We start from the raw sequence: 8,063 nt of genomic DNA on the forward strand, positions 1-8,063 counted from the left end.
TTTTTCTCTGTGGCACCGACCTTCAAAAGTGATGATGTGGAAAGCCCTCGACTTTATGACAGCTTAACTAGAAATACATTACAGCTGCTATATTAATATGTAGTTGTGGCGTTGCTATAAAGTTGGAATATGGAAAGAAACTCTAAACCTTGCGCTCTGCTATAAACTTTAAATATGCAGAAAAATATGTTCATGAAAGCAGCAAAGGAGGTTGAGACAATGTTTATATGAAATGATGCTGCCTCTTCTTTGTAGCCTCCAAACTTCATGGCAGTTTTTACATTACAGAATTCAATATTAGCAACTGAACGACTGGTCTCATCTCTAGCACGGCAAATCGGAAAAGCTTTCCAGAAGTCTTCACACTTTCAGATCCCCGTGCATGGTGACATGTGAATCTCTATACATATTCTACACAGATATCTATATAGATACAGATAGATACAGATATATTTAAACTCCATATTAAATCAAGGAGTATATATCAGTGACCAGATGCTGAGTAGTGAAAAATTGATGGGCAATGAACTATTACTTTGAAAGCATCAGATGTGCTTCCTTTTTATAACTTCAAAGCATTTCAATATGCATAAATATGATGCTACATTTTTAGGAGCTAATTTAACACCTATATTCAGTTTGGTGAATGTTTTGGTTTGAAGTGCAAGCAACTTTCCCTGGCATATAAATGATGTCATGGTGCATACCAAGATAATTTTTATAGGATTTCATATTTGCAAACATCCAGAGACAGGTACATAATCCATTCTTTTCTGTGATGGTGTAGGTGGGCATGAGATACAGCTTAAACATGCATTCTCAAATGGAGCCAGATATTTGAGGACTGTCTTAGTCAGCTTGGGCTGCTGTAACAAAATACCATAGATGAGGGGGCTTAAACAGCAGCTATTTATTTCTCACAGTTTTCGAGGCTGGGAAGACCAAGATCAAGGTACAGCAGACTGAGTTGCTGGTACGAGCCCTCCTGCTAGCTTGCTCACTGTGTAGTCACATAGTGGAGAGAGAGAGCTCTTCCTATTTTCCTCTTCTTAAAAGGTACTATCCCTTCATGGGGGCCCCACCCTCAGGACTCCTGGAAGCCTAATAGCCTCAGAAAGGCGCCATCTCCAAATACCATCACACGTTTTAGCAGACTTGCCAGCTTTTGCAAACCATTTAAACAACAGGAATGAGGAGGAAACAGGTTATGTTAATTTTTGTATTAGTGCCATAACTAATTTCTGAATGTTGGTTTTGTACAGAGTCAGCACTTGGTATCCTAGAAAAAAGATAAACGTTAATAACTTGTCCTTGAGAGAAGTATCAGCAGCTGAAATGGCAAAGAAGATCCAAGTTGTGGATTCGGCTAGGGCGATGATTTACAATGGTGTGAAATTAAACTCACAATATAACATCAATTAGGATAAAGGCAAAAGAGCAAATGAACCAATACTTGTAAGTCGCCTACCATGCACTGTGTCCAAGAGTTGGACATTTTATTTTAAACACACTACAATTAATTCCCAAAACTTGTCAAAGTAAGATGTAAGTAATATTAGCCTACTTTTATAGATGAGTAATAACTTGTCCAAAGTTCACAGAGCTGATAGTTACGGGGCTCAGAACAGAACCCCAGGCTACTGAACTGCCAAGGGAAAGACAGCAGAGATAATCCCTTGGCTCTATATATCCCCAGGAAGAAAAGATGGAGAGAGAGAGAGAGAGAAAGATTTTTAATGAAAGAGCTGTGTATAGCAGAATGAAGAAAAAAATTTTTACATTAATTTGAAAATGGTTTTTCAGAAGAGAAGCTGAGATAATAATTCTCACAACTTAAAGTACTTTGTTCTGATTTTTTTATTTGCCCTATATGCTTTATAACTGATAACTTTATTCATTCTTTGAAGTTATATTTTTAAAAGAATTCCAGTCTAATCGTGTCTAATCTATGCCATGATGTCTAGAACTGATTTATGTGCCAAAACTTACAATCTGATCTTCCTAATGTGGTACCCCCTAGGCTGATGTGGCTATTTAAATGGAAATTGAAATAATTAATATTAAATAAAATTTAAAGTTCAGTTTCTTGGTGATACTAGCCACATTTCAAGTGCTCAACAACCACACGTGGCTAACGGCTACTCTATTTGGCAGTGCAGATATAGAACATGGCCCTCGTTGGATTAGGTTTCATGGGACAAGGGCTGCTCTAGAGAATCAGCAAACTATGGCCTGTGGCCCAAAGCCAGCCTACCTTTTGTTTTTGTAAATAATGTTTTATTGGAACACAGCCACATGCATTCATTTATGCATTATCTATGGCTGCTTTTGTGCTATCACGGCAGCCTTGAATAGTTGCAAAAGAAACCATATGCCTCCAAAAAAATCTAAAATATTTCTAGTCATTTACATAAAAAGTTTGCCAGCCCTTCTTCTAGAAGACGATTATCGTAGGGGTTTGTAGCTCAGACTCCACAGATCAACACACTGGAATTTGAAACATGTCTGTGCCAGAAATTACAGTTTCTCTAAGCATTCTTTTCAACTGTTTGTAAAATTAACATTGTAATAATACTGATCTTAACAGAGTTTTGTGAGTTTTACATGAGTGAGGATTTAATCAGCAGAATGACTGATACACTGTAAACCCTCAAAAAAAGTTTAAGTTATTATCATTGTTTTTTTCACTAATGTTATTATTCTTGCAACTGGCAAAAGGTGCAGAGGTATCCTGTCTCTCAAATCTCAGATTAGAATCACAGCTCAAGAGATGACAAATTAACCAAAGGTACAAAGGCCCGATGTTTTATAACCACAATCATGACCTAGGTATGTAATTCACTCCAGACAATGTAAACTAATTTTAGGAATTATACATCTTTTGAAATCGTATAGGTATTTTCTACCTAGTATGTCCAACACATAAACACATTTGAAATATCCCATGCCTATGAACCAACAAGCCAAACTTTATCTGAGATCCCTTTGGCTCCTGGTCCAAAGGCTTGGTTCTATGTGAAGCTATGGATAAGCTAATTCTGTCTCTGATAATTGCTTTAATCCTCAATTATTACATGCTTATGGCCAGACCACCCAACTCCTTGGCTTGATCATAATGGCCAGGTGCAGTCTCCCTACTACCTATCTTCCTCCTTACGGAAAAGTTCCCACTACCTAATAATAGCCCGTTCTTATAGGAAAATTAGGAGGTTGTATGGGAGCTATTTACAGAAAACGACTTTTTCAGTAACAGAGTCACATACAGATGGTGGAAATCAAATTGTTCGGAAGCTCCCAATATGATCCCACCTTCTTCTTCTCCTTCTGTAGCCTCTCTTGACTTTGGAGCTTCTCACACCCCAGCACCTCCTACTCCCAGATCACTTAGACCAATGAACTCACTGTTTTCATATGACCCTCCAGTGCCTAGTGCCTCTCTCCCAGATGTTAATGTCCCAGGCAGTTGCCCGATGCGTACGAGGACTAATGGGTATCAGATCAAAGTAGAGTCTATAAAAATCAGATCCAATGGGAAACCTACACAGTTTAACAGGCCGTTCTATACTCTTTATTTTTCCTTCCAGTCTTTCCTCAGCCCATCATTATGGACTTATAGTAGCAATTATTACGTGCAACAATATTGCTTGTGTGGATTAGCCATCTTTGCTAAAATATTATGTATCAGAGTTATTTCCGAATGACCCTTGAAATAAAACTAATAATGGGAGGGGAATGTTGCACATCATATGTACCAAATAAAGAAAGAAGGGTAAAAGAGAGATGGAAACAAATCTACAATGAAATTGAGTATGTGCTTAAAATCATGTTGGGCACTTTACAAATAGTAACTTGATGAATAATTTTTTCGAGACATTTCTGAAGCAGGTAGTAAAAGCTCTCTTTTGTTATTGGAAAATCTGAGATTCAGAGAAATTAAATAATTTGCTAATAAGTGACAGGATTTAGGTTCAAATCGAGTCTGTTTGATTCCAACATTTATTCCCTTCCACACTCTATTATCTCTCATTATTTAAAGTAATCTGTAATGCATGCCATTTTATATGGTAGAACGTTTTTACAAGTGAAAAATTATCTGTAATTCACCTTTTGCATAAATCTGGAGTATAGCACAATTTGATAAACTCATAAATAATCATAAATGCCAGCAACGGATTTGAATTACAGGAGATCCATACAGATCTCTAAATAACTCTGTCCTTGACTTAAATTTGCAGAGCGGGCCATGTCTGAACAGCAGCTGGTAGAATTTCTTGAGCTTAGGTTGCCTGCCTGGCACCACACACTGTACAGAACATCTTGTGCTCCTTTTCTAGAACACATGCTTCCAGGGACCTGGAACATTTATCTTAATCTGAAGCACCTGGAAGTATATGGAACCTAGCACTCTCCACTAGAGGAAACTTGGCCTTGATTATTTCTGATGACTTCAGAGATCAGATCTGTCCCCGTTAATCATCTTGGCAGATTATTTCAGATTCTTGCCATTTGTGCACAGGAGAAAGCATTCAAGTGTTTTGGAGTTTTGTTTGTGAAGAGCCTCAGCTTTAAAATTCTTCTTTTTCCGAGTTTAAGCTTGAAATCGGTGACCTATAGAATATGTTACATTTAATGCTTTCTCTGAGTAACAATAATATTTGAACATCTTGTCAAATTTGAAAAGACTAATTTTCTGTCCCAATTCCGTCTTAGAGGAACCCAAACTCACATCGGGCTGGTAAATATTGTTGTTGCAGCTGCTGCTGCTTCCATGTGACCGCAGGGGCCACCATTAATTGAGTGCTTCTTCTGCCGCGGAGTTTGCTAAGGCTCTCATATACCGATCTCATTTATTTAAATAGCACAAGAACTCGGAGACACAATTCCACGGTTCCATCAGTGAATGGAGTTTCAGGAGGCTTCGGGGGATTTACCTAGGGTTCCCTAACAATAGATAGCAATACATAGAATTTGAACTGAGACTGTTTGACACCAGGCAAGACGTTCTGAACTACAAGTAACAAAAGGCAAGGTGCAAAGGTAAGTACTCATGTTTGCAGCCAGAACCTTATGCAAACCACAGGGCAACAGGTGCAATAGAAATTAATTGTCTCCCTGGAGACTTGGCCAGTTCCACTGCACTGTCTCTAGCACCCTTTGCAAAATGAGTAGAGGTTTTAGCCTAGAGCTTTGCAATCCCCTGGGAAGCCTTTGAAAAAAAAACAAACACCTACTAACTGAGCCCCATCCACCAGATCAAAATATTTGGTAGTGGGGTCCGCATGTTAGACAGGAGGTTCGATAGTGGACATTCCAACAAACAGATCAGTCAGCACCAGGAAGATAGGATGATATTGATCACAGGAGAGGTGACAGTTGTTTTAGTGGTGTTGAGGGGAGGGAGATGAGAAAGAACTAATGGGCAGAAGAAATCCCAAATAAATTCTCCCAGCACTTTCAGGGATAAAAATTTTTGGAGGCTACATCAGTGCTTGCTGATACTCCCCCGCCCCCGACCAGTCCTATACCCACTAGAGTCTCCAAGAAGATTTCTGTGTCCCAACAAATATAGTAGCCACGCAGTTCAGTAACTGTATTGTAGTTAAAAAATATCTGATGAATGGATAAATAGATGAAGTGATTTCAGTGTTCATTGGTTCGACATAAGTGCAATGGGGCTTTTCAAAAAACTGCTTGCATTCCATAAAGGCAAATTTTATTGCCAAAACTCCTCTTCCAAAAATCTCATGGTTCTTCTTCATGACTGTGTTAATTCAATAAACAGCAAAGCACAATAAATGGAACAAATCTGGAGACTTATCTCTTTGGGTCGAGGTAGCACCAATGCCACTACTAGAAATTTCTGCTAGTTTAGAGGCACCTGGGTGGCACAGTTGTTAAGCATCTGCCTTCGGCTCAGGGCGTGATCCCCGCATTCTGGGATCGAGCCCCACATCAGGCTTATCCTCTAGGAGCCTGCTTCTTCCTCTCCCACTCCCCCTGCTTGTGTTCCCTCTCTCGCTGGCTGTCTCTCTCTGTCAAATAAATAAATAAATAAAATCTTAAAAAAAAAAAAAGAAATTTCTGCTAGTTTACAAAGTAAATCAGATCTGAGTGAAGTAAAATAAGGATAGAGCAGAAAATCGCTTTGAGTTGGATGGAATTAACTCAAAAAGCTGGAAGCCATTTCAAAAGAGATTCTTAGTAAATACTAAAATACCTGCCACTAAGATTACAAGACAGTAGTAAACCCAAGAAAATGCTTTACCCCTCATAGGCTACTATGTGTGTCTTCTGGAAGATTCAATTTACAAGGCTTGAGAAGGAATAATGCACCCACAATAAGTCAATGGTTCCCTGCATGAATGTACATTTTTCAAACTTGGTCTCAGAAGTGCAGGAAGCTCATATACATCAGATAAATTCCTGTTTTGTCACAAAAGTATCAAAACATTCCAGAGATAGATAACCACATTACAGTTCAGAAAAAACACAGGTACCTTGTATGAAATGGTTAGATGCTTGTAGGAACATTACACATAGATTGCAAAATTCTGTATGTGAACCATATATATCCACTTTTCTGCACATTTCTATAGCATTCTTGAGCTAGACTGAAAAGATTGAAATGTTTCAGAAATCTAGGTTTAAAAAAAAGAAGAACATAAACCCCTTATAGGCCTTTCAGTGGGAGCAAATGTATATTTGTTTTTGATGGCTGATTTAAGGTACAGAGTTTTTTTAAGGACTCTGCTCCAGATTCTTTGTATAAAACATGAATGCCCCTGATGGACAAGTGAGTTCACATAATAGATCTTCTTGTAGACTTGCTCATGGAACCCCTAATTTCAGCCTAGGCATTAAATGTTTCTCTGAATTGGATTTGGAGACAAGTTATACACAAATATATTGGCAGTATTATAAAAGGCTTATGCTCCTACTTTGTCTCTAAATAAGACATTGATGCCTGGCTTCCACTCCCAGACATCCTTATTTCATTGGTATGGGGTGTGACCTGGCATTTGAATTTTTTAAAGCTCCCTAAGTGGGTCTCATATGCAACAAAAATTGGAAACTGTGGTGAACTGAAGGCGTGCCTGGAAACTGATACAGTCATGGATTCAGCATCTTGGAGGAAATCAGTGTGAGGTAATTAAATCATCACACAAGGGGAACAGAGAGATTTGGGGAAAATTCTGAGGGGTTCAAGTCTCTGTTTCTAGTTATCCCTGGGACATCTCTGTCCTTCCCAAGGCTGGTTCCACGAGGAAAATATACCCCCTTCCTAACTAAGGTTGTTTGATTTGGGATTCTCCCACATGCAACTGAGCTGACTAAATGGCCCCAGGGTCAGAGACAGATACCTCAGGGTGCTCGAGCTTAGAAGTGGGACCAAGACATAATTCATCGGCTCCGCATAATAGAGGGAAATTGATTTCAAACTTGAGGGGCAAGCCCAGAGAAAAGGCAATAGGACAGAAAAAAGGAGAAAGAGAGATTCTAGTAGGACAGTGAAAAGTTAGAATTTTCTTGGCGAGAGAGGTCAATGAAAATTCTCCCTCTTATCAAAATTGCCCAAAAATCCTTTAGGTGGAAGGATGAATAATATGTAACTTGTCAATGTCCCACAAATTACTAGTCTACAGAACTAATAAATGTTGCACAGGGTTGAATGTGGTGTGTGTGTGGGAGGGGTGTCTAAACAGTCTGGATAGTGTCATAGGGTAGGGTCTCAAGTTTACCATGTTTTAGATCACAGAGAGATAGAAAATACAATCTAGTGTCTGGAAACACTTAAAAACAGAGAGTAACTACTAGTAATCCTCAAAAACAATTTGGGAAATAGGACAGAAGCCAGGATTTCCATGAGTAAAATTATCATCATGCTAGGCTGCAGTGCAAGGAGAACCTAAGCAGATCCTAGGAACAGAATCTGAGGGGGAGGAGACGTAGTTTGACCTTTAGAGAAGCCAAAATGGCCAGATTTGAAAAGAGAAGCACAGACAGCACCTGAGATTGTATGCATTTCCCCTCAAATCTTCAGCTGAGTGCTGATCAACACATGT

The sequence above is a fragment of the Ursus maritimus genome, unplaced genomic scaffold (assembly GCF_017311325.1).
Source record: "Ursus maritimus isolate PB19 unplaced genomic scaffold, ASM1731132v1 scaffold_3, whole genome shotgun sequence".
In the NCBI taxonomy this organism is placed as follows: Eukaryota; Metazoa; Chordata; class Mammalia; order Carnivora; family Ursidae; genus Ursus; species Ursus maritimus.